This window comes from Oncorhynchus tshawytscha, linkage group LG06, assembly GCF_018296145.1.
Source record: "Oncorhynchus tshawytscha isolate Ot180627B linkage group LG06, Otsh_v2.0, whole genome shotgun sequence".
Taxonomy (NCBI): Eukaryota; Metazoa; Chordata; class Actinopteri; order Salmoniformes; family Salmonidae; genus Oncorhynchus; species Oncorhynchus tshawytscha.
This window is the reverse complement of record NC_056434.1, coordinates 35,184,864-35,212,678: the sequence shown is the minus strand read 5'-3', so window position 1 is coordinate 35,212,678 and position 27,815 is coordinate 35,184,864. Positions and strand designations below refer to the sequence as shown.

General features: G+C 44.8%; 1 pseudogene; it reads left to right on the top strand.

Annotated features, from left to right (window-relative positions):
* Positions 1-27,815, top strand: part of LOC112253475 — a 246,965-nt pseudogene that overhangs the window by 41,020 nt on the left and 178,130 nt on the right.

Genomic DNA, 27,815 nt, shown 5'->3' with positions numbered 1-27,815 from the left:
TATGAGAGAGGGAGGAGAAGGAGGAATAGAAGAGGAGCAAAGGGCGTCTGTGCTCGTGATCTGTGCCTGAGGCCCCATGGCCCTGCTCTGTCTTCATCTGAAAAGCAAACGCTGCAATTATGATGACCTCTCTGTCCTCTTCATTTCCCATCTCTCTCTGTCTTTATTTCTTGTGCTGTACTTTATGTTTTGCTGGAGGATAAAGAAACACAGGTCTCCAAAAGACCTCTCTCTACTCAGACCTCCATTCCCTTCTCTGTCCAGAGAGACAGTAACACTTCTGTCTATTCTAAGACATACTAATAGCATCTCTCAGTCCTGATGTATCTTTCTCTTAGTGTCCTCTCCGAAGGCCTGTTCTCTTGTTAAAGTGACTGAAACAACTATAATGCGGTCGTATGTCATCTCCTAGTAGACTAGCCTAGGCCTGGTATATAGTGGTGATTATTCACCAGACTAGGAGCTGTAATCACAGGAGCAGACACCAGTAAAACACACACTGCTCACACCACTTAACTTCCATGTCAGAGAGAAATAGGAAATATTTTTTTCTATATCTAACTCTTTCTTTTTCTCTCTCTTCCTGGCTTTCTATTATCTCTCTCTCACCGACACTCTCCCTCGTCTCTCTGAGCACAGTTCACACCACTTGAATTAACACATTGAAGCTTTAATTCATTAATGTGTTTAATTACAGTCGTAATTGCAGGGTTTACCAACAGGACAAAATACATTGGATTGTAGTTTAGGCCAGTGAAACACAAATGACAAAATACTCAAAAGACATTCAAATATAATTAAATACACCTTACAAATACATGGAATAGAAATACTGCCTCTGTGTGTTTGTGTGAGCTGCTCTCCAGTGTTGAAAGTATCAGGTCGTACGATATGTGCCTCATTCTCCATGTTCCTCATCTGGAAAATCATCCTGCGTCCTTCCCTCACCTTTCCCCATATCAGCTCAACAGTCGCCTGATTTGTAACTTGATTTCAGGAAAAGGAAAACCTGTAGATTACCCTGCTTTCATTAGGGGGGAAAACCCTGTCTGTGTCAGACAGAGAAGAAATCAATTTAATACCGACTTAACTGGAGGAAATGACATATTCTGCCTGTATGTGCTGAACAGGCACTTTTCCCTTCCTACCAGAGACTGCCCTCACTATTAATTGTGGTGTGTGTGTGTGTGTGTGTGTGTGTGTGTGTGTGTGTGTGTGTGTGTGTGTGTGTGTGTATGAGTGTGTGTGTGTGTGTATGAGTGTGTGTGTATGAGTGTGTGTGTGTGTATGAGTGTGTGTGTGTGTGTATGAGTGTGTGTGTATGAGTGTGTGTGTGTGTGTGTATAATTGAGAAAGGGAGCTCAGTACTTAGACTCAGATCCTAAGTAGAGACACAGCCAGGTGGAGGTGTGTGTGTATCCGTGTGTTCGTATGTATGCCTGTGTGACTCAGCCAGGTGGAGAGGATATTGGTGGGTATTTATGAAGGAATGTCACATTTCTGACAGGATGATTTATGACCAGTTCATGCTGCCGTTTCCCTCTTTCCCCTTTTCTCTTTCTACCCCAAATATATACACTGAACAAACATGTTAAACGCCACATTTCAATGGTTTCATGTGCTGAAATAAAATATCCCAGAAGTGTTTCATATGCACTAAAAGCTTATTTATATCAAATGTTGTGCACAAATGTGTTTATATCCCTGTTAGTAAGCATTTCTATTTCGCCAAGAAAATCCATCCACCTGACAGGTGTGGCATATCAAGAAGCTGAATAAAACAGCATGATCATTACACAGGAGCACCTTGTGCTGGGGACAATAAAAGGCCATTCTAAAATGTGCAGTTTTGTTACACAACACAATCCCACAGATGTCGCAAGTTGTGAGGGAGCGTGCAATGTCCGCCAGAGCTGTTGCCAGATATTTTAATATTCATTTCTCTACCATAAGCTGCCTCCAACGTTGTTTTAGATAATTTGACAGTACGTCCAACCGGCCTCACGACCGCAGACAGTTTGTATGCTGATTGCTGATGTCAACGTTCTGAGTGCCCCATGGTGGCGATGGGGTTATGGTATGGGCAGGCATAGCTAATGACAACAAACACTATTGCATTTAATCAATGGAAATTTGAATGCACGGAGATATTGTAACGAGATCCTGGGGCCCATTGTCGTGCCATTCATCCGCTGCCATCACCTCATCTTTCAGCATGATAATACACTGCCTCATGATGATGCACGGCCTCATGTCGCAAGGGTTTGTACACAATTCCTGGAAAATAAAAATGTCCCAGTTCTTCCATGGCCTGTATACCATACCAGACATGTCACCCATTGAGCTGATGTTTATGATGCTCTGGATTGACGTGTACGACACCATGTTCCTGATCCCGCCAATATCGAGCAACTTCGCATAGTCATTGAAGAGTGGGACAACACTCCACAGGCCATAGTCACCAGCCTAATCAACTATGTGAAGATGTGTTGTGCTGCATGAGGCAAATGGTGGTCACACCAGATACTGACTGGTTTTCTGATCCATGCCCTTACTCTTTAAGGTATCTGTGACAAACAGCTGCATAACTGTTTTCCCAGTAATGTGGTATGGCAACTGCTCGGCTTCCGACAGCAAGACACTACAGAGGGTAGTGCGTACGGCCCAGTACATCGCTGGGGCCAAGCTTCCTGCCATCCAGGACCTATATACCAGGCGGTGTCAGAGGAAGGCCTTAAAAATGGTCAAAGACTCCAGCAACCCTAGTCATGGACTGTTCTCTCTGCAACCGCACGGCAAGCAGTACTGGAGCACCAAGTCTAGGTCCAAGAGGCTCCTAAACCGCTTCTACCCCCAAGCCATAAGACTCCTGAACATCTAATCAATTGGCTACCTAGACTATTTTAATTGTCCCCCCCCCACACTGCTGCTACTCTGTTATCTATGCATAGTCACGTTAATAACTCTACCTACATGTACATATTACCTCAACTAACCAGTACCCCCTGTATATAGCCTCGTTGTTATTTTACTGCTGCTGTTTAATTGTTACTTTAATTTATTTTGTATTTTTCTTGACTACATTGTTGGTTAAGGGCTTGTAAGTAAGCATTTCACTGTAACCTGTTGTATTCGGCGCATGTGACTGTTACGCACACCTCTTGGAGGGAACGCAACACCCTGCTACACTCAACTCTCCATGGAGTGAAAGAGTTATGTGATTGTAGGTGCGGGTAAGGATGACAGAGAACATTACCTTCCACAGGGAATTTATTTCCTTCACACGGTAATTTGGGGAAAAGGGGCTGGATGGAACCAAAGCGAAGAAAGTAAAAGTGAAAGTTAAAGAGTGCTTTGGACTTCAGGAAAGGGGGTGCTTTGGACTTCAGGAAAGGGGGTGCTTTGGACTTCAGGAAAGGGGGTGCTTTGGACTTCAGGAAAGGGGTGCTTTGGACTTCAGGAAAGGGGGTGCTTTGGACTTCAGGAAAGGGGTGCTTGGGACTTCAGGAAAGGGGTGCGTTGGACTTCAGGAAAGGGGTGCTTTGGACTTCAGGAAAGGGGGTGCTTTGGACTTCAGGAAAGGGGGTGCTTTGGACTGAAGTCCAGACTTCAGCTGCTTTGGACTTCAGGAAGCCATTTCCTGAAATACACACCAACACATACAAACAACAACACAGAAACTGGGGAATGTAACTGTGACAAATAAAATTTGATTTAATATGAAATCCATAGATCAGAGCCTCATGAATGTCAATTGACTGATTTTCTTACGTGAACTGTAACTCAGTAAAATCTTTGAAATTGTTTGCATGTTGCGTTTTATATTTTTGTTTAGTATATCTCTGATCAAATACAGTCTTAAAAGCTGATGACCAAGTAGAGTGGTCAGGACAAGGTCATAAAGGTTTTATTCTGTTTTGTTCTCTTCCCTCCAGTCAGGCCTGTTCTAGTCTCAGGCTGTGGCTGACTGAGCTGTTCAAAGCCAGCTCTCTTAATTGCTTTCATAAGGTGCCCTTTTCACATGGGGACTTCTCTGCTCACTCACTTTCACACATAGAACTTGGTATAATTTTACTTTCTGTTAACAGTATTGACACACAACATTACAATTGTTACTGAGAGTTTGCCTGAATACATATAAACGGCTAATTAAATGTTAGAACTACTTTGTTATGATGATTATATAATCCTGCTCCATCTCCCTTTCTCTATATCTCCCTATATTTCTCCTCATCCCCCGTCTGTATCCTTTTCTCCGTTACTCCTGATAGGTTGGGTTGAGTGGGGGGTGTTTGATCTCGTAAGTGTCCTCAGTCCTGTGGGAGGTGGTTGGTGAGGTGAGGTGAGGTGAGAGGAGCAGTATGGGTGAGGGGGGTGAGAGGGAGCTAGTGCATTAACCCAGTGCATTATTTGGCCGTTCCACTCTTCTAGCTCCATTAGGGCTGGCTTCAACACTATTAAAGGGGTCAGTGGTGTGTGTGTGTGTGTGTGTGTGTGTGTGTGTGTGTGTGTGTGTGTGTGTGTGTGTGTGTGTGTGTGTGTGTGTGTGTGTGTGTGTGGAAGGGGACGGTAGAGTGGTCTAGAGTCTTATTGAACAGGAAGGGGCTCGGTCCCCTCATACCTCTTAATTTGATTGGATTGGATGGCCAAGTTTAGAATGATATTACAGCCGCCACCCGCTTTCCTCTCTCCCTCTGTCTCTTAAAACTCTATGCATCTCTCAACACACTTGGGAGGAGGTTTGTGGTACCTGTCATTTGTCTCAGGTGTGTGGTACCTGTCATTTGTCTCAGGTGTGTGGTACCTGTCTGTTGAGGCGCCGACAGAGATGGCCGCCTCGCTTCGCGTTCCTAGGAAACTATGCAGTTTTTTGTTTTTTTACGTGTTATTTCTTACATTGGTACCCCAGGTCATCTTAGGTTTCATTACATACAGTCGAGAAGACCTACTGAACATAAGAGCAGCGTCAACTCACCATCAGTACGACCAAGAATATGACTTTCGCGAAGCGGATCCTGTGTTCTGCCTTTCACCCAGGACAACGGAATGGATCCCAGCCGGCGACCCAAAAAAACGACTTCGTAAAAGGGGGAAACGGAGCGGTCTTCTGGTCAGACTCCGGAGACGGGCACATCGTGCACCACTCCCTAGCATTCTTCTCGCCAATGTCCAGTCTCTTGACAACAAGGTTGATGAAATCCGAGCAAGGGTAGCATTCCAGGGGGACATCAGAGACTGTAACGTTCTTTGCTTCACGGAAACATGGCTCACTGGAGAGACGCTATCGGAGTCGGTGCAGCCAACTGGTTTCTCCACGCATCGCGCAGACAGAAACAAACATCTTTCTGGTAAGAAGAGGTGCGGGGGCGTATGCTTCATGGTTAACGTGACGTGGTGTGATCATAACAACATACAGGTACTCAAGTCCTTCTGTTCACCTGATTTAGAATTCCTCATCAAATGTCAACCGCATTATCTACCAAGGGAATTCTCTCTCTCACAGCCGTATATATTCCCTCCCAAGCAGACACATCGATGGCTCTGAACGAACTTTATTTGACTCTTTGCAAACTGGAATCCATTTATCCGGAGGCTGCATTCATTGTGGCTGGGGATTTTAACAAGGCTAATCTGAAAACAAGACTCCCTAAATTTTATCAGCATATCGATTGCGCAACCAGGGCTGGAAAAACCTTGGATCACTGCTATTCTAACTTCCGCGACGCATATAAGGCCCTGCCCCGCCCTCCTTTCAGAAAAGCTGACCACGACTCCATTTTGTTGATCCCTGCCTACAGACAGAAACTAAAACAAGAAGCTCCCGTGCTGAGGTCTGTTCAACGCTGGTCCGACCAATCTGATTCCACACTCCAAGACTGCTTCCATCACGTGGACTGGGATATGTTTCGTATTGCGTCAGACAACAACATTGACGAATACGCTGATTCGGTGAGCGAGTTCATTAGAACGTGCGTTGAAGATGTCGTTCCCATAGCAACGATTAAAACATTCCCAAACCAGAAACCGTGGATTGATGGCAGCATTTGCGTGAAACTGAAAGCCCGAACCACTGCTTTTAATCAGGGCAAGGTGACCGGAAACATGACCGAATACAAACAGTGTAACTATTCCCTCCGCAAGGCAATTAAGCGTCAGTATAGAGACAAAGTAGAATCTCAATTCAACGGCTCAGACACAAGAGGTATGTGGCAGGGTCTACAGTCAATCACGGATTACAAAAAGAAAACCAGCCCCGTCACGGACCAGGATGTCTTGCTCCCAGGCAGACTAAATAACTTTTTTGCCCGCTTTGAGGACAATACAGTGCCACTTACACGGCCCGCAACTAAAACATGAGGACTCTCCTTCACTGCAGCCGATGTGAGGAAAACATTTAAACGTGTCAACCCTCGCAAGGCTGCAGGCCCAGACGGCATCCCCAGCCGCGCCCTCAGAGCATGCGCAGACCAGCCGGCTGGTGTGTTTACGGACATATTCAATCAATCCCTATCCCAGTCTGTTGTTCCCACATGCTTCAAGAGGGCCACCATTGTTCCTGTTCCCAAGAAAGCTAAGGTAACTGAGCTAAACGACTACCGCCCCGTAGCACTCACTTCCGTCATCATGAAGTGCTTTGAGAGACTAGTCAAGGACCATATCACCTCCACCCTACCTGACACCCTAGACCCACTCCAATTTGCTTACCGCCCAAATAGGTCCACAGACGATGCAATCTCAACCACACTGCACACTGCCCTAACCCATCTGGACAAGAGGAATACCTATGTGAGAATGCTGTTCATCGACTACAGCTCGGAATTTAACACCATAGTGCCCTCCAAGCTCGTCATCAAGCTCGAGACCCTGGGTCTCGACCCCGCCCTGTGCAACTGGGTACTGGACTTCCTAACGGGCCGCCCCCAGGTGGTGAGGGTAGGCAACAACATTTCCACCCCGCTGATCCTCAACACTGGGGCCCCACAAGGGTGCGTTCTGAGCCCTCTCCTGTACTCCCTGTTCACCCACGACTGTGTGGCCACGCACGCCTCCAACTCAATCATCAAGTTTGCGGACAACACAACAGTGGTAGGCTTGATTACCAACAACGACGAGACGGCCTACAGGGAGGAGGTGAGGGCCCTCGGAGTGTGGTGCCAGGAAAATAACCTCACACTCAACGTCAACAAAACTAAGGAGATGATTGTGGACTTCAGGAAACAGCAGAGGGAACACCCCCCTATCCACATCGATGAAACAGTAGTGGAGAGGGTAGTAAGTTTTAAGTTCCTCGGCGTACACATCACAGACAAACTGAATTGGTCCACCCACACAGACAGCATCGTGAAGAAGGCGCAGCAGCGCCTCTTCAACCTCAGGAGGCTGAAGAAATTCGGCTTGTCACCAAAAGCACTCACAAACTTCTACAGATGCACAATCGAGAGCATCCTGTCGGGCTGTATCACTGCCTGGTACGGCAACTGCTCCGCCCACAACCATAAGGCTCTCCAGAGGGTAGTGAGGTCTGCACAACACATCACCGGGGGCAAACTACCTGCCCTCCAGGACACCTATCCCACCCAATGTCACAGGAAGACCATAAAGATCATCAAGGACAACAACCACCCGAGCCACTGCCTGTTCACCCCGCTATCATCCAGAAGGCGAGGTCAGTACAGGTGCATCAAAGCTGGGACCGAGAGACTGAAAAACAGCTTATATCTCAAGGCCATCAGACTGTTAAACAGCCACCACTAACATTGAGTGCCAACCAGCCACTTTAATAATGGGAATTGATGGGAAATTATGTAAAATATATCAAATCAAATCAAATTTTATTATTTATTTTATTATTTATTATTTAAATATATCACTAGCCACTTTAAACAATGTTACCTAATATAATGTTTATATACCCTACATTATTCATCTCATATGTATATGTATATACTGTACTCTATATCATCTACTGCATCTTTATGGAATACATGTATCACTAGCCACTTTAACTATGCCACTTTGTTTACATACTCATCTCATATGTATATACTGCACTCAATACCATCTACTGTATCTTGCCTATGCCGCTCTGTACCATCATTCATTCATATATCTTTATGTACATATTCTTTATCCCCTTACACTTGTGTCTATAAGGTAGTAGTTTTGGAATTGTTAGCTAGATTACTTGTTGGTTATTACTGCACTGTCGGAACTAGAAGCACAAGCATTTCGCTACACTCGCATTAACATCTGCTAACCATGTGTATGTGACAAATAAAATTTGATTTGATTTGTCTTTACTTTCCTTCTCTGCTCATCTGTGTAATGCAGGAGAGTATGTGATTTTATTTCATAAGAGAGAAAGGATCCCGTCATCCTCTTGTTATATTTTAGTGTATTTCCCCCATCCCCTTTCTTTTTATCTATTAGGGTTGGATCAGCTAAATATTGCGGAAAGAATATTGGTTCCATCAATGTAATTGTCTGCATCATTTCCAATCCCCCATATATTTTTCTGGTAAATATATATATCCATACACACATGCATACATATATACATACCTATATAGACATACATACTTTTTAAAGACTATACCTTTATTATTATTCCCCGCAAACCCTACCACCGATCCCCCCCAATTGGAGTAAACTAATAAACACTTCTGCTTTTACCTTCAATTTATACATCTTATACACATTTTACAGACACAGTCTACTTTACAATAGTTCTCTCTTGTTTGTTCTTAGTCCTTCCTCTATTTCTGATGTCCATCCATCCCATTTCTTGCTCTTTCCTCCCAGATCTCTCTTTCTGTATCTCTCTAGCTCTTTTCTTTCTCACTCCTCCCCGTCTCCCCGTCTCCCCGTCTCCCCACACACTCTCTTTATTCTCTCTCTTTCTCTCTCTCTCTCTCTCTCTCTCTCTCTCTCTCTCTCTCCCTCTCTCTCTCTCTCTCTCTCTCTCTCTCTCTCTCTCTCTCTGTGGTGAAAGTCAGAAAGGTCACAGTGATGTTACAGGCAGCTGTTCTCTGGGGTGATGGGTGGGGCGGTGTGGGGGGGCAGGGGGAGGGAGTGGGATCTGAAGCTTATGTTGTCATCATTGTGACCTTGTGCTTTGAGTCCCCAACATGTGGCTGTTTTTGCCGACAGACAGACAGATGACAGAAAGACCCCAGACCATCTTGCTCAGTCTGCTCCTAAATCCACCCAAAACCTGAGTGGAAGGTGATGCATTGACTTTATGATTCTGTTTTTAATATTCAGCCAGTCAATGGAATAATACTTTCAAAGTCTGAGAATTTAGCCAGAATTTGTATTTCACCAAAGTCAGAGTTAGTATCTGACAGAAGTCCAAGGTGGTATGTAGCCAGTAGCCATGTCACCAGTCCACTAGCGTCCCCTGGTGTAGCCTAGTCAGCGTTAGTGCACTCAGTGTTACCAGAGCAGCTTCACTGACTCTCACTTCCTCAACGCCCTTCAGGAGACCACGACTTGTCAGCCTCCTCGTTAAACCCCTGAACAATTGCGTCTGCATGTTCTCTCTTGCTCTTTCTGCCTCTCTCCTTTTCCCCCCTTTTCTCCTTCTGAAACCTGGCCATCTGTCTAATTGTTCACCTCCATCGCTTTAATGCTTTTTACATGCTTTTCCCCCTCTTTCCAGGCAATAAAGTTTATTTTCTTCGCAAGACTTCAATCTGTATAGGGAGGGTAGGCAGGCAGGTGGAGGGAGGGAGGGAAGGTTAGGAGGCAGGCTGCTCACCTCCCTCTGCTAGATTTGCTCCAGTACCCCCCTTCCCCCATACCCCCTCCATTCCTCCATCTCTCTCTCTCTCTCTCTCTCTCTCTCTCTCTCTCTGAGGATCTTCAGACATCTTCTCTGTCACTGAGAAACAGGAGTAGATCCATTTGTCATATTGTATTCATATTGATACATGTCCCAAATGGTTTTAACAGCAATCCCGGCCGAAACCCCTATAGATCAAGTAGAAATGAGTGGTCAGGAAAACCTCCCTAGGCAGGAGGAAACCAGTCTCTAGTAAGGGAAACACTGTGTGTTTGTTGTGTGCCACTTTTACAGGGTCATTAAAGGAGCTGATCATACTCTCTCACCTGTGATTAATGCTGTGTGTAGATCATACGAAACATCCACGATCTCCCTATAATCAGACATGTATAATGGCCATCATCACCTCCTTAACTCTGTGTAATAGCAGCCCTGGAATGGTATATCATAGCATCAAGAGCACCATTCAGATTAGATCCTTCTACGCTGGCCTGCTTTTACCCTCGAGTCGCAGAATTGAATATGTGTGTGTGTATTGCGTGTGTGAATGTGTAAATACTTATAGGGGCAGTAAATACAATTGTAAAACTCCTGAAAAATGTACCTTAAATATGAAGGAGCTGTTAACCCTTGGCGTGTTTGGCTTGGCTGGCAGGTATTGTTCCATGTGTGTCCTTGCTGTGGTGTCCTGTACAGTTACTCTCTGCATGAAGGAAAGACGCTCCCTCATGACGTTCCTGGGATAGAGATGAGATGTGGAAAAGGCTGACGGGGGAGTCGGAAGCGGAGAGCGGAACATTGAACGCTCTTTCCTGGGGTAATGTGAGCTGACAGTGCTCTCCAGGGACAAACAGCGGGGGAAGTGTGTGTATGCGCGTGCATCAGGAATAGCTGATATTCCCAATCCCAGACGGTGGAATCCCAGGAGTGGTGTTTTTCTCTGGCTTGAGGGATGAGTCTAACGGACCATTGGTCTGAGAGGAACACGCGCCTCCCTGGTTCACGCTACACTCACACACAATCACACACCTCACACACCTGCACATGCTGCAGGTCCCGTGTGTGTACTTGTATGTAGGCTTGGGTGACATACCATATATACAGTATACTGGGATATTTTAAAATACAGACAGAAAGGATTTTAATACAAAAAAAAAACAATTGGGTTGGGGAGGGGAGGAGGGGGGGGGTTGCTTATAACTAACTATAAGTTAACTACCTAAGACAGACCTTTTGGGGGCATGTGCTCAAACCCCCAAAATCCCCAAAAATGGCACCCCAGCAACACCTAGGTACCCTGTTGTTGTTCTGGGAAAGATGCCTCCATAGTAGATTTCTAAACAGTGTTTTATATGGATAATATAAACGTAGCACTGCTCTGTTTTCGTCAGGCAAAACTGGAGGAAGTGAAACAAGTTCTGTCTGTTCACTAATCTGGATATGTGCGCCAACGCCGATGACTGGTCATTGGTCAACAATCAAGACACGCAGCTTTTTGGTTCTGAAGCATAGATGAGAATTTAACGACAACTTGCGGGCAGTGGGTTCAGAACAGCAACCAGCAAAAAAAATGTACCACCACCGAAAAGGCCACTTTGAAGACTGGAAGGGGAAAGGGGCATGTGCTCTGCACATGTAGTGCCCTATCTGTGCACGTGGTGCCAAATGAATTATCTCCAGCTCAGGGAACCAGCTATGCATTTGGTTTGCTAACTTGCTAGCTAAGTGGCTAGATGTCAAGATCAAGCTTCTTGGTTCCAGCAGAGACAATCAATCCCCTCCTGGATAATTTTGAAAGATATATAACGACCCTTGTGTGCACTGTCTATAATAACCTATACCCCGGTATGGTACCACAATGGTATGAAGGTATGGAAATCTGGATAACCCTACTTGTATGTTATATGGAGAGCAGGGGTCCTGAGTTAAAACACTAAGAACAAACGCGTGACTGCTGTGAGGGGACAGGGCTGAGGACTGGGTTCTATACCTGGTCATGATAATACATATCTGGCAGGATCAGCTGTGTATGTAGACTGAATCCAGTCTGATAGAGTAGATGATGAGTAGTCTGTATTCAGTGTGTAAATGCAACTATGTATTCAGCTCTACAGTAATCTATCTTTCACCGCTTAATCTCTTCTCCACTCTCCTCCTCTCCTGTCTACCGGCATATGGTGTGTGATGAACTACACATGCACGCACACTCTGGCAGCAGACAGACAGAACCGGCAGTACCATGTGAACCTGAGACGGCATCCTGAGACATAATAGTGTCTGTCTTCTGTAGTTGGGCTGTGATGTCTCATCAGATCTGCAGACATCTGCACACTGTCTGGTCTACCTCAACATCAGCTGATGTCAATCTAAATGTCTGCTTCTGATTTATGGGAGGCAGACCAGGAGCTAGTGTGTGTGCATGTGTGTGACTGATTCTCAATATGTCGTGAAGTCATGATGAGGATGGCCATGATGATGTGTTGTGTTTGTTCTCTTTGCAGCACAAGGCCAGGGTGGAGGCCATGAGATTGGACCTGGCCTCTCTCCGCAGTGTCAGAGTTCGCTGACTCATTCAAGGCCAAGAAACTGTAAGTACACAACTCTCCACCCCACCCCTCTCACTATAAACCTGTCTGTCCCATTCTCCTACTCTGTGGTTGTTTTTGTTTATTCCAATACAAATCAGTTATACTGTAGCAATATCATCGCCCCAGGGGTCTTCAAAAACAGAAAGCAGCCCGATCGTCTGGTTTGGACCGCTAAGAAAATAAATCCATACTTAGGTTTTGCTTACAGTTTTTTACGATTGCTTACACACTGAAATGTAACTTCTCCCACAATTAGCAAAACCTTACACTCAAGGAGCAAAACACAAGGCTAGATTTGCACAACTGTAAGCACATTGTCAGCTTCACACTATTTGCAAAACATTACACACAGTGATTTGCAAAACACTAAACACACTTGTATACGTCAGATGTATACATCAGACATGATGTCACTTCCTTGCAATTTCAAAGCACTGACTGTCAAATTACCACACCTATGAGTCAATCTGTTTAACACAGCCATCAGGTGCACAAACACATGATTGCTAAATTGTAGACACACCTATCAGGTTTAAGCACTATAAAAATGCAACAGGTAGGTTCACCTGCCTTCAACCAAAATGGAAGGAGTCAGAAGAAGAGTGAGGGTGAGAGGAGGAGTACACAGAGGAGGAGAAGGAGTACACAGAGGAGGAGAAGGAGTACACAGAGGAGGAGGAGGAGTACACAGAGGAGGAGAAGGAGTACACAGAGGAGGAGAAGGAGTACACAGAGGAGGAGAAGGAGTACACAGAGGAGGAGAAGGAGTACACAGAGGAGGAGAAGGAGTGCACAGAGGAGGAGAAGGAGTACACAGAGGAGGAGAAGGAGTACACAGAGGAGGAGGAGGAGTACACAGAGGAGGTGGAGGAGTACACAGAGGAGGAGAAGGAGTACACAGAGGAGGAGAAGGAGTACACAGAGGAGGAGGAGGAGTACACAGAGGAGGAGAAGGAGTACACAGAGGAGGAGAAGGAGTACACAGAGGAGGAGGAGGAGTACACAGAGGAGGTGGAGGAGTACACAGAGGAGGAGAAGGAGTACACAGAGGAGGAGAAGGAGTACACAGAGGAGGAGGAGGAGTACACAGAGGAGGAGAAGGAGTACACAGAGGAGGAGAAGGAGTACACAGAGGAGGAGAAGGAGTACACAGAGGAGGAGAAGGAGGTAGAGGCCGAGCCAGAGGTCGACGAAGACCTGAAGCAGGAGGAGAACGTGCACAAAGAAGTAGAGGACCAAACTTATCAAATGACATTCGTGCAACACTAGTGGACCATGTTGTGAACCACGGATTGACGCTGAGGGAGGCTGGACTGAGAGTTCAGCCAAATCTTAGCAGATATACAGTGGCATCTGTCATAAGGACTTTTTGACAGGAAAACAGGTAAAAGATCTGTCTACAGTTACAGTAATCAGCTGCTTATTGTCTGCACCATATCAGCACTTGTGATACCCCTTCCTGTGACATTGTACAGTAAGTTACATATATTATTCTCTACATAGGATTGAGGGTCGGGAACAACAAGGAGGAAGGGGGCCCATATTCACCCAAGAACAAGAGAGAGAGATAATAAACATGGTTTTGGCCAATAATGCTATCAGGCTGAGAACTTCAAGCCGACATTATCGGTGACCATGCCATTTTCAATAATGTCCATCAGTCAACACTGGCACGCATCCTGAAAAGTCATCATGTTCTAATGAAACAACTTTATCGAGTGCCTTTTGAGCGGAGTTCAGAGAGGGTCGAACGGCTGTGGCATGAGTATGTGGAGGTTTGTATTGTTCACTTTAGCACTGTGATGTGGCATACTGCACACATGACCTTTTTACATTGACTGTATACTAGAACCTATCCTAAACTACACAATCTTGTCTTTCACTATATTTCAGGGAGTTTTGCAGATGGATGCTGAGGAAATCCTTCATGAATTCATATATATTGATGAGGCAGGGTTCAACCTCACAAAAGCAAGAAGTAGAGGCAGAAATATCATTGGCCACAAGGCTATAATCAATGTCCCAGGGCAACGTGGGGTAACATCACCCTTTGCGCTGCCATTTCACAGCAGGGGGTTGTCCTCTGTCATGCCAAAATGGGCCCTTACAACACACCTCACATTCTCGCATTTTTGGACCGATTGCACCACATCGTCACAGCAGGTAATGAAATGCAGGTAATGAAATGCACTTGTACTTCCGGCGCCGACAGAGATGGCCGCCTCGCTTCGCGTTCCTAGGAAACTATGCAGTTTTTTGTTTTTTTACGTGTTATTTCTTACACTAGTACCCCAGGTCATCTTAGGTTTCTTTACATACAGCCGACAAGAACTACTGAATATAAGATCAGCGTCAACTCACCATCAGTACGACCAAGAATATGTTTTTCGCGACGCGGATCCTGTGTTCTGCCTTACAACCAGTGTAACCGAGTGGATCACATGCAGCGACCAAAAAAAAAAACGACTCAGAAAAAGAGGGAAACGAAGCGGTCTTCTGGTCAGACTCCGGAGACGGGCACATCGTGCACCACTCCCTAGCATTCTTCTTGCCAATGTCCAGTCTCTTGACAACAAGGTTGATGAAATCCGAGCAAGGGTAGCATTCCAGAGGGACATCAGAGACTGTAACGTTCTCTGCTTCACGGAAACATGGCTAACTGGAGAGACGCAATCCGAAGCGGTGCAGCCAGCGGGTTTCTCCACGCATCGCGCCGACAGAAACAAACATCTTTCTGGTAAGAAGAGGGGCGGGGGCGTATGTCTTATGGCCAACGTGACATGGTGTGATGAAAGAAACATACAGGAACTCAAATCCTTCTGTTCACCTGATTTAGAATTCCTCACAATCAAATGTAGACCGCATTATCTACCAAGAGAATTCTCTTCGATTATAATCACAGCCGTATATATCCCCCCAAGCAGACACATCGATGGCTCTGAACGAACTTTATTTAACTCTCTGCAAACTGGAAACGATTTATCCGGAGGCTGCATTCATTGTAGCTGGGGATTTTAACAAGGCTAATCTGAAAACAAGACTCCCTAAATTTTATCAGCATATCGATTGCGCAACCAGGGGTGGAAAGACCCTGGATCATTGTTACTCTAACTTCCGCGACGCATATAAGGCCCTGCCCCGCCCCCTTTCGGAAAAGCTGACCACGACTCCATTTTGTTGATCCCTGCCTACAGACAGAAACTAAAACAAGAAGCTCCCACGCTGAGGTCTGTCCAACGCTGGTCCGACCAAGCTGACTCCACACTCCAAGACTGCTTCCATCACGTGGACTGGGAGATGTTTCGTATTGCGTCAGACAACAACATTGACGAATACGCTGATACGGTGTGCGAGTTCATTAGAACGTGCGTTGAAGATGTCATTCCCATAGCAACGATTAAAACATTCCCTAACCAGAAACCGTGGATTGATGGCAGCATTCGTGTGAAACTGAAGGCACGAACCACTGCTTTTAATCAGGGCAAGGTGTCTGGTAACATGGCTGAATACAAACAGTGCAGCTATTCCCTCCGCAAGGCTATCAAACAAGCTAAGCGCCAGTACAGAGACAAAGTAGAATCTCAATTCAACGGCTCAGACACAAGAGGTATGTGGCAGGGTCTACAGTCAATCAAGGACTACAGGAAGAAACCCAGCCCAGTCACGGACCAGGATGTCTTGCTCCCAGGCAGACTAAATAACTTTTTTGCCCGCTTTGAGGACAATACAGTGCCACTGACACGGCCTGCAACGGAAACATGCGGTCTCTCCTTCACTGCAGCCGAAGTGAGTAACACATTTAAACGTGTTAACCCTCGCAAGGCTGCAGGCCCAGACGGCATCCCCAGCCGCGCCCTCAGAGCATGCGCAGACCAGCTGGCCGGTGTGTTTACGGACATATTCAATCAATCCCTATACCAGTCTGCTGTTCCCACATGCTTCAAGAGGGCCACCATTGTTCCTGTTCCCAAGAAAGCTAAGGTAACTGAGCTAAACGACTACCGCCCCGTAGCACTCACATCCGTCATCATGAAGTGCTTTGAGAGACTAGTCAAGGACCATATCACCTCCACCCTACCTGACACCCTTGACCCACTCCAATTTGCTTACCGCCCAAATAGGTCCACAGACGATGCAATCTCAACCACACTGCACACTGCCCTAACCCATCTGGACAAGAGGAATACCTATGTGAGAATGCTGTTCATCGACTACAGCTCGGCATTCAACACCATAGTACCCTCCAAGCTCGTCATCAAGCTCGAGACCCTGGGTCTCGACCCCGCCCTGTGCAACTGGGTACTGGACTTCCTGACGGGCCGCCCCCAGGTGGTGAGGGTAGGCAACAACATCTCCTCCCCGCTGATCCTCAACACTGGGGCCCCACAAGGGTGCGTTCTGAGCCCTCTCCTGTACTCCCTGTTCACCCACGACTGCGTGGCCATGCACGCCTCCAACTCAATCATCAAGTTTGCGGACGACACAACAGTGGTAGGCTTGATTACCAACAACGACGAGACGGCCTACAGGGAGGAGGTGAGGGCCCTCGGAGTGTGGTGTCAGGAAAATAACCTCACACTCAACGTCAACAAAACTAAGGAGATGATTGTGGACTTCAGGAAACAGCAGAGGGAACACCCCCATCCACATCGATGGAACAGTAGTGGAGAGGGTAGCAAGTTTTAAGTTCCTCGGCATACACATCACAGACAAACTGAATTGGTCCACTCACACAGACAGCATTGTGAGGAAGGCGCAGCAGCGCCTCTTCAACCTCAGGAGGCTGAAGAAATTCGGCTTGTCACCAAAAGCACTCACAAACTTCTACGGATGCACAATCGAGAGCATCCTGGCGGGCTGTATCACCGCCTGGTATGGCAACTGCACCGCCCTCAACCGTAAGGCTCTCCAGAGGGTAGTGAGGTCTGCACAACGCATCACCGGGGGCAAACTACCTGCCCTCCAGGACACCTACACCACCCGATGCTACAGGAAGGCCATAAAGATCATCAAGGACATCAACCACCCGAGCCACTGCCTGTTCACCCCGCTGCCATCCAGAAGGCGAGGTCAGTACAGGTGCATCAAAGCTGGGACCGAGAGACTGAAAAACAGCTTCTATCTCAAGGCCATCAGACTGTTAAACAGCCACCACTAACATTGAGTGGCTACTGCCAACACACTGTCAATGACACTGACTCTACTCCAGCCACTTTAATCATGGGAATCGATGGGAAATGATGTAAATATATCACTAGCCACTTTAAACAATGCTACCTTATATAATGTTACTTACCCTACATTGTTCATCTCATATGCATACGTTGATACTGTACTCTATATCATCGACTGCATCCTTATGTAATACATGTATCACTAGCCACTTTAACTATGCCACTTGGTTTACATACTTATCTCATATGTATATACTGTACTCGATATCATCTACTGTATCTTGCCTATGCTGCTCTGTACCATCACTCATTCATATATCCTTATGTACATATTCTTTATCCCCTTACACTGTGTATGACAGTAGGTTTTTTTTTTGAATTGTTAGTTAGATTACTTGCTCGTTATTACTGCATTGTCGGAACTAGAAGCACAAGCATTTCGCTACACTCGCATTAACATCTGCTAACCATGTGTATGTGACAAATAAAATTTGATTTGATTTGATTTGAATGCACCAGATGCAATACACGGTCAACTGGGACAATGTGTCATTCCACCTCTCTGCTTTCGTCCAGAACTGGTTTCAACACCATCCACAGTTGACAGTACTATACCTTCCACCATACTCCCTGTTTCTAAACCCCATCGAAGAGTTGTTCTCTGCATGGCGGAGGAAGGTTTACGATCTCCAGCCCCAGGCTCAGGTACCCCTCATTCAGGCCATGGAGGACGCCTGTGACCAAGTCGACGCCGAGGCTGTGCAAGGATGGATTCGACTTTCAAGACAGTTCTTCCCGCGTTGTCTTGCTAATGACGATATTGCTTGTGATGTTGATGAAATTCTCTGGCCAGATCCAGCTAGGCGAAGAGATAATGTATAGTATGTTTACTGTAGTATTTTCTGTACAATATATTGTCTTTTTTTTTTCAGATTATTTTTTATATTTGTTGTTTACTGTTTACTGTTACATGTAATTGTAACCTGTACTGGATACAGTATTTTACATGTGTCTGTTTGCTGAGCTAACAGTGTTATGCACACTACTGTAGTAGCATGACAACTGGGACATGTTTGGTTGTGATTCTCCATGTTGACTGATTTGGGTATATGGAGAGAAAAAATATATATTTTCCTCAGTCTGCAGCATTGGTCTTGTGTAGTGTTTGTATAGTTGCACTTTCTCTGTGTACTTCATTTACAGAACTCTAATCACTGACAATTAGACTTGCTAAAAGTGTTTTAGGTTGGCAACAGCAATGTGTAACTGGCTGAAAAAAATTGAAGTCATATGAAATGTGTCTGTTTCGTATGGTAACAAAATATTATTTTTATGAAGTCGTGTATAGTTTTGACAAAAGTGTTCCATTTTGCAAATGATCTGAAGTGTTGTGCTACTTTGGTGTAGGGTTGTGCTAATTGTGTGTAGTGTTTTGACAAACCGGGCCCTGTTTTCAAAATTGTGCTTAAACAATTGAAAAAAACCCACCATTAGTGTTTTTTTCAGAGCAGTTAACTCCCTCATGCTTGATACAGTATAGTACATGCCCAGATGAGTTAGACATAATGAAGTCTGTCATTTGAGGTCTGTGCATATCAGTCATTATTCTCCTACCCTTAGGGTTTTATCTCCCCTGATGTTGCTGTCATTACACACATGCAGACACACAGTCTTCGTTGCCCTAATAACACTTTCATTTGGCTTATTCCCTCTGCTCTTAGTGCTCTGATACTGTCTGTCTGTCTTCCCTCTGCTCTTAGTGCTCTGATACTGTCTGTCTGTCTTCCCTCTGCTCTTAGTGCTCTGATACTGTCTGTCTGTCTTCCCTCTGCTCTTAGTGCTCTGATACTGTCTGTCTGTCTTCCCTCTGCTCTTAGTGCTCTGATACTGTCTGTCTGTCTTCCCTCTGCTCTTAGTGCTCTGATACTGTCTGTCTGTCTTCGCTCTGCTCTTAGTGCTCTGATACTGTCTGTCTGTCTTCCCTCTGCTCTTAGTGCTCTGATACTGTCTGTCTTCCCTCTGCTCTTAGTGCTCTGATACTGTCTGTCTGTCTTAGTGTGTGTGTGTGTGTCAGAGGAGATTAGAAAAGGATAAGTGAAAACGGAGGATGTGTAACCTGAGCTACCCACAATGCAAGGCTATTTGAGAACGAGCCACAGTTGGTATTAGTTTGAGTCACCTACTCACACACTTTCATACCGACAGTCACACAGGACATCCTGACCATGGGCCTCTGTCGGACACCATATGGGCACGTACGTCCATGCGATGTGTGTGGATGACATTGCTCCACAAGAGACTTTGTAACACTTATTCTGTGGTGGTCAGCGTTTAGGGCGTGTGTCGTCACTCTGTTGCAGTCTTGGGGTCACGTTCTGTTCTTGCAGCCATGCTCATATTCTGTGTGTGTTTACGTTTGTGCACAGGGTGTATTGCTGGTCCTAGGGGAGTTTTAGGGCTGTCATTGCCCCTGGCTGCCCTGGGGCAGGGTATGGCCATCCAGGCCATGTGACTTGGGCTGCAGCCAAACCCTTCCACAGCCTTCCCCTACCCCCTTATCCCCTGCCCACCTCCTGTCTCCTCAGACCCCCTCCTTATACTCCATCCCCAGCAACTCCTCCAAACAGGAGAACAAGCCGGGGTCTCCTGTTCCACCCCCCCCCCACTTAACCCTTGCCCAAGCTCCCCCTGCTTCCCCAGCTCTCCTGCACCCACAGCCTCTTCTGAAGTGGAGGAATGGGGACCAGACCAGTAGTAGTAGTGAGTGACCTGTCCTTTGCTCTGTGATCAGAGTGTGATGGTGCTTAATGGTAGAGGCAGATTAACCCATAAGTCAGGAGATGTCTGGGACCAGTGATCCACACTGAGAGAGAACCCGTCCCTTTCTCTTCCCTTTTCTCTCACCTTTTCTTTACACCTCCCTCTATTTCCCTCTATGTAGCCCTTTTCTCCATCTCTTTTCTCTCTTGTCTTTCTCTCTCTCCCCATCTCTATATCTTACAATCTCTCCCTCCCTGTACTCCTTCTTTCTTTCTCCCCTCCTCTCGTCCTTTCTCTTTGTACTCTTCCCTCTCTCTCCCCCAATCCTCCTCTTTTTCTTACCTCTCTCCCTCTGTGTTTTTGGCCAGGCTGTATTTCTTCATTAGGGGTGGTGGTGGGGGTAGTGGGGGAGTCCCCGGGGGATGTCAGAGTACATTAATTCTCATCAGAACAGGAGAGCAGAGAGGAGCGGAGTGAAGCAAAGTGGAGGGGAGAGAAGAGGAGAGGCTATGAATGGCACAGTTCAAGCTTTCTGAATGTACCAACTCTATTACAGAATTAATGTCTTGAAGCACAAAACATATACGGTGGCTTGAGAAATTATTCACCCCCTTGGCATTTTTCAAATGTTGCATTACAACCTGGAATTAAAATAGATTTTTTTTGGGGGGGGGGGTTATGTCATTAGATTTACACAACATGCCCACCATTTTGAAGATGCAACATATTTTTTCTTGTGAAACAAACAAGAAATAAGACAATAAAAACTGTAAACTTGAGCATGAATAACTATTCTCCCCCCCCTAAAGTCAATAATATGTAGAGCCACCTATTGCAGCAATTACAGCTGCAAGTCTCTTGGGGTATGTCTCTATAAGCTTGGCACATCTAGCCACTGGAAAACTTCAAGTTGAATGGGTTCCGCTGGTGTACAGCAATCTTTAAGTCATACCACAGATTCTCAAATGAATTGAGGTCTGGGCTTTGGCTAGGCCATTCCAAGACATTTAAATGTTTCCCCCTTAAACCACTCGAGTGTTGCTTTAGCAGTATGCTGAGGGTCATTGTCCTGCTGGAAGGTGAACCTCTGTCCCAGTCTCAAATCTCTGGAAGACTGAAACAGGTTTCCCTCAAGAATTTCCCTGTATTTAGCCCCATCCATCACACCTTCAATTCTGACCAGTTTCCCAGTCCCTGTCGGTGAAAAACATGCCCACAGCATGATGCTACCACCAACATGCTTCACTGTGTGAAGTGTTCTCGGGGTGATGAGAGGTGTTGGGTTTGTGCCAGACATAGCATTTTCCTTGATGGCCAAAAAGCTCAATTTTAGTCTCATCTGACCAGAGTACCGTCTTCAATATGTTTGGGGAGTCTCCCACATGCCTTTTGGCAAACACCAAAAGTATTTGCTTATTTCTTTCTTTAAGCAATGCCTTTTTTTCTGGCCACTCTTCCATAAAGCCCAGCTCTGTGGAGTATACGGCTTAAAGTGGTCCTATGGACAGATACTCCAATCTCCGCTGTGGAGCTTTGCAGCTCCTTCAGGGTTATCTTTGGTCTCTTTGTTGCCTCTCTGATTAATGCCCTCCTTGCCTGGTCTGTGCGTTTTGGTGGGCAGCCATCTCTTGGCAGGTTTGTTGTGGTGCCATATTCTTTCAAGTTTTTAATAATGGATTTAATGGTGCTCCATGGGATGTCCAAAGTTTCCGATATTTTTTTATAACCCAACCCTGATCTGTACTTCTCCACAACTTTGTCCCTGACCTGTTTGGAGAGCTCCTTGGTCTTCATACTGCTGCTTGCTTGGTTGTGCCCCTTCTTAATTGGTGTTGCAGACTCTGGGGCCTTTCAGAACAGGTGTATATATATATATATAGTGAGATCATGTGACAGATCATGTGACACTTAGATTGCACACAGGTGGACTTTGTTGAACTAATGATGTGACTTCTGAAGGTAATTGGTTGCACCAGATCTTATTTAGGGCCTCATAGGAAAGGGGTGAATACATATGCAGGCAACACTTTTCCATTACATTGTTTTGTGCATTTTTTTAAACAAGTAATGTCCATCACATGAAATCCAAATAAAAATCAATTTAAATTACAGGTTGTAATGCAACAAAATAGGAAAAACGTGAAGGGAATTGAATACTTTTGCAAGGCACTGTACACACACACACACACACACACACACACACACACACACACACACACACACACACACACACACACACACCAGTAGCAGTGCTTGGGTAACATCATTGGGAAAACCTAGCCAGAAATAAAATTGCCATATTACAACCTGTGTTGTGATAATTGCGTTGTTTGCTCTATAACCTATTAGTTCATATGCGTTGCCACCGTGATATATAGTGCCTTCGGGAAGCGTTCAGACCCCTTCCCTTTTTCCACATTTTGTTACATTTCAGCCTTATTCTATTTTATTTTTTAATGTCCTCATCAATCTACACATGACGAAGCGAAAAATAAAAACAGAAATACCTTACTTACGTAAGTATTCAGACCCTTTTCTATGAGACTCGAAATTGAGCTCAGGTGTATCCTGTTTCCATTGATCCTTGAGCTGTTTCTACAACTTGATTGCAGTCTACCTGTGGTAAATTGATTGGACATGATTTTGTAAGGCACACACACGTCTATACATGGTCCCACATTTAATAGTGCATGTCAGAGCAAAAACAAAGCCATGAGGTTGAAGGAATTGTCCGTAGAGCTCCAAGACAGGATTGTGTCGAGGCACCAAGACTCTTCCTAGATCTTGCCGCCCTGCCAAACTCAGTAACTCCAGAGTTCAGAGTTCCTTTGTGGAGATGGGAGAGCCTTCCAGAAGGACAACCATCTCTGCAGTACTTCACCAATCAGAGGCAGGGACTGGGAGACTAGTCAGCATCGAGGGAAAGATGAACAGAGCAAAGTACAGAGAGGTCCTTGATGAAAACCTGCTCTAGAGCTCTCAGGATCTCAGACTGGGGCCAAGGTTCACCTTCCAACAGGACAACAACCCTAAGCAAATAGCCAAGACAATGCAGGAGTGGCTTTAGGACAAGTCTCTGAATGTCCTTGAGTGGCCAGCCAGAGTCCGGACTTGAACCGGATCGAACATCTCTGGAGAGACCTGAAAATAGCTGTGGAGCGATGCTGAGAAAGAGGGCCGCTGTTTAGCTCGCTCGGAGGCTTCATCCGGTGAGATACACTACCGGTCAAAAGTTTTGGAACACCTCCTCATTCAAGTGTTTTACTTTATTTGTACTGTTTTCTACACTGTAGAATAATAGTGAAGACATCAAAACTATGAAATAACAAATGGAATTATGTAGTAACCAAAAAAGTGTAAAAAATGAAATAAATGCTATATTTGAGATTCTTCAAATAGCCACCCTTTGCCTTGATGACAGCTTTGCACAATCTTGGCATTCTCTCAACCAGCTTCATGAGGTAGCCACCTGGAATGCATTTCAATTAACAGGTGTGCATTATTAATTTGTGGAATTTCTTTCCTTAATGTGTTTGCGCCAATCAGTTGTTGTGACAAGTTAGGGGGGGGGTATACAGAAAATAGCTTTGTTTAAAACCAAGTCCATATTATGGCAAGAACAGGAAAATGATATATATATATATATATTTACTTTGAGCTACGCTTTGGTAGATGGGTCGAAGATGGTAGACTGGTTTACCCAGCAGAGATCACCATTGTCCTTTGAAGAATCTTTCTGGTCGTAGTGTTGTAGAGTGGATACGTTAAAGTACCCTGTCATTCTTCTGAGATTGTCTGTCCTTTCCTAGGCCACGTATGTTTACAGCTGCAGCTGATAACTCGACGTCACTTCTTCTATAGTGAATAATCGTTCAAAGTTCATACCAAGTTGCCATAATCAGCTTGCAGATCACCATTAATCAGATCACCATTCCAGTGTGGTGATCGTCACCTCCACATTGAAATTCACCATTTTAAACAGTCCTAACATTTCTGGAACTAAATGTTAATTTCATTAGGTTGTAGTTGAAATGAACCCTTTTAAAAATATGGAAACCAGTCCTCACGTCATCGGGAACTGAGTTTGACTTCCGTCAACGGGCTTTTGTACTGGGGAAGAGAAGGGTGTGTTTCATAGTTGTCAACCAATGTACGTTCACTTGGACGTGGCCACTGAGTGGGCCTTACGTTTTACTATGGAAAACCCAGAGTTACCTCTGCTGCAGAGGATACGTTCATTAGAGTTACTAGCCTTAGAAATTGCAGCTCAAATAAAGGCTTCACAGAGTTCAAGTAACCGACACATCTCAACATCAACAGTTCAGAGGAGACTGGGTGAATCAGGACTTAATGGTCGAAATGCTGCAAAGAAACCACTACTAAATCACACCAATAATAAGAAGAGACTTGCTTGGGCCAAAAAACACAAGCAATGGACATTAGACCAAATTGGAGATTTTTGGTTCCAACCACCGTGTCTTTGTGAGACGCAGAGTAGATAAACGGATGATCTCCACATGTGTATTTTCCACCGTAAAGGTGTGGAGGAGGAGGTGTGATGGTGTGGGGGTGCTTTGCTGGTGACACTGTCTGTGATTTATTTAGAATTCAAGGCACACTTAACCAGCATGGCTACCACAGCATTCTGCAGTGATACGCTATCCCATCTGGATTGGCCTTAGTGGGACTATCCTTTGTTTTTCCAACAAGACAATGACCCAACACACCTCCAAGCTGTGTAAGGGCTATTTAACCAAGGAGGAGAGTGATGGAGTGCTGCATCAGATGACCAATCCCCCGACCTAAACCAAATTGAGATGGTTTGGGATGACTCGGAGTGCAGAGTGAAGGAAAAGCAGCCAACAAGTGCTCATATGTGGGAACTCCTTCAAGATTGTTGAAAAAACATTTCAGGTGACGCTGGTTGAGAGAATGCCAAGAGTGTGCAAAGCTGTCATCAAGGTAAAGGGTGAGTGTTTGAAGAATCTCAAATATAAAATATATTTTGATTTGTTTTACACTTTTTTGGTTACTACATGATTCCATGTGTGTTATTTCATAGTTTTGATGTCTTCATTATTATTCTGAAAATGTAGAAAATGGAAAAAATAAAGAAAAACCCTTGAATGAGGAGGTGTTCTAAAACATTTGACTGGCAGTGTACAGCACATTCAGCCTTTTTCGAATTGAGGGACAATTATGAAACACAGAGAGACGAAAGTTACATTATTTCCTTTTTTTCCTTTTTTATTGGTACATTTTTTGGGGATGCCTTGTTGCCCTTTGTATCCATGAGTACATGCCACTGACAAACACACATATGCACACACACACAATACACTCTAGTGTTGCACGGTACACCAAAACGTCTGTACTTTTTTGATACTAGAACATGAAAAACGGTTCGGTACTAGGATTTGTGTTACTTTCTGAATTATTTGTCTCACGGATCAAGTCTGTCTATCATCGCATCTGATGTCCCCTTTATAGCGCGAAAGCACTGTGACGGCTCAACTTAGACTTAGCCTTGGCAGCATCATGTTAGCTCCCCGCTCATGCTGTCCCAAATGGAAGGGATTGTTTGTCATCTGTAGCCCCATGAAATCAGCCACAATTAGCTCAATAACTCAGTGCATTCACACACTCCTATTGAATATGCCTTCACCTGTATATAGTGAGTAGGCCTGGGCTACATCTTGATTTACCCAGTTTATTAACAGATTTACCATTCAAATAAATTATTAACGTTTTGTTGTTATGTAGTTAGATTGGTATAAACAAAGTCAAAGTGATTCTATGATTTATTTAATTGATTCATTAAGTTGTACATGGCTGTCTCTGAAAAATATTGATGTAAAAAAATCCAATGAGTTAAAGTTCAAGTACCAGGCTTCTATTTCAGACCGGGGTCTATTTCCTTAATGCACATAGCTTTTGCTCATTTGCATGTTTAATTGTTTAATTCCAGCATTCACTTACAGCATTTTAATCAATTTCTTCATTTCATGCACTAATGTGTTATCATTTACACATTGTGTCACATTTATTTTGTTTAAGTATACTGAATTTGTTTACATTTTTTAATAATAATCCTTGATAATAAATATTCCACGCTGTATGTGTATTTTCTGTAGTCCTTACTTTCGCCACTAGAGGGTGATCTGCCATTTGTTGGGTTCTGTACTCCCAAAGTTGTTGACTCTTTTTTGTACTTGCCTGTTAGCTAGCAGTTCTCAGCTGTTAGCAGCCAATGGTTAGTAGTTTCTTACTGGCGATAAAAATGTATGATTAGCATCATTTTTTAGCATCATTACTGAATTATTTAATGTAACAAATCAAACATTAAACCTTGTAAACTGTTCATGGGAATTAATGGTAACCTCATAAACAATTCATTTAGACCCAGCGTTTATTTGAAACAGCCGTTTATTTCCTGAAATGTGTGCCAGTGCCCAGCTATTAAAAGGGACAGGCGGCTATTTGAGACTGCCTTTAATTGAAGTTTTACTGTATGCCTTTTTTGCCGTGGTATCATTTTGGTATAATTGTTGTATTGAGAATTGTGATGGTATCGAGAATCGGGATACTAAACCTAGTATCTGTATCAAAGTCAAAATTCTGGTGTCGTGACCACTTATACACACATATCAACCGTTTTGTTCCAGTTCCTGTACCAATTCCTGTCCCGGTATGGCCAATAAAGACCTAATGACCATTGGACAGAGCCTAGCTGCACCCAGAGCCAATCACCTCCTTCAGGCAGGTTATCATAGAGATCAGAGGTCAGGCCAGAGGGGGCTAGTTACATTAAACAATTCACTCATCTCTCCCTCTTTGGTACTTAACACCCCCACTTGACCAGAGCTAAGATAGCATTTAGGGCCAGCAGTAGGCCCATTAAAGACCTTCATTAGGGCTGTGGTTATGAAGATGAGACCCTGGGCTAGGAACTGATGTCTGCTCTTCTGAGGGTGAGGGGCCCTGACCACAGAGATACACAATAAGGACCAGTGGTCTCGCCTTAACTGCTCTTTAAAAACCTTCAGTCTGGGGCTCTTGACCAATTGTGCTATTTTGTGTCTTTTTTGGCGCTGATCTGAACTTGTTTCTGCTGTCGTTTTCTATGGCCGAAAATGGCTTCTGGACATTGGAACAGCTATCACTAACCTCCATTTGGATGAGGACTTCTACTTCAATGAGTCGGAGGCAATATATATTGATTTTCATGGACCAAGCCGAAATCCGCAACACTTGGAGGAGACTGCGCTATGAAGTGAGAGGCACTGGAAGGGTTTGGCTACAGCCCAAGTCACATGTTCTGGATACCTGACAAGACTATGTCAGAGAGTGGATAAATCACCGCTACCCTCTGTTCTATTGGCGAACGTGGAGAATCACTGGAGAATAAACTGTATGAGCTCAATTCGATACTATCCTGTCAATGTGATCTGAAGAACTGTAATATCCTATGTTTCTCTGAGTCATGCTGAACAAGGACATGATAAATAT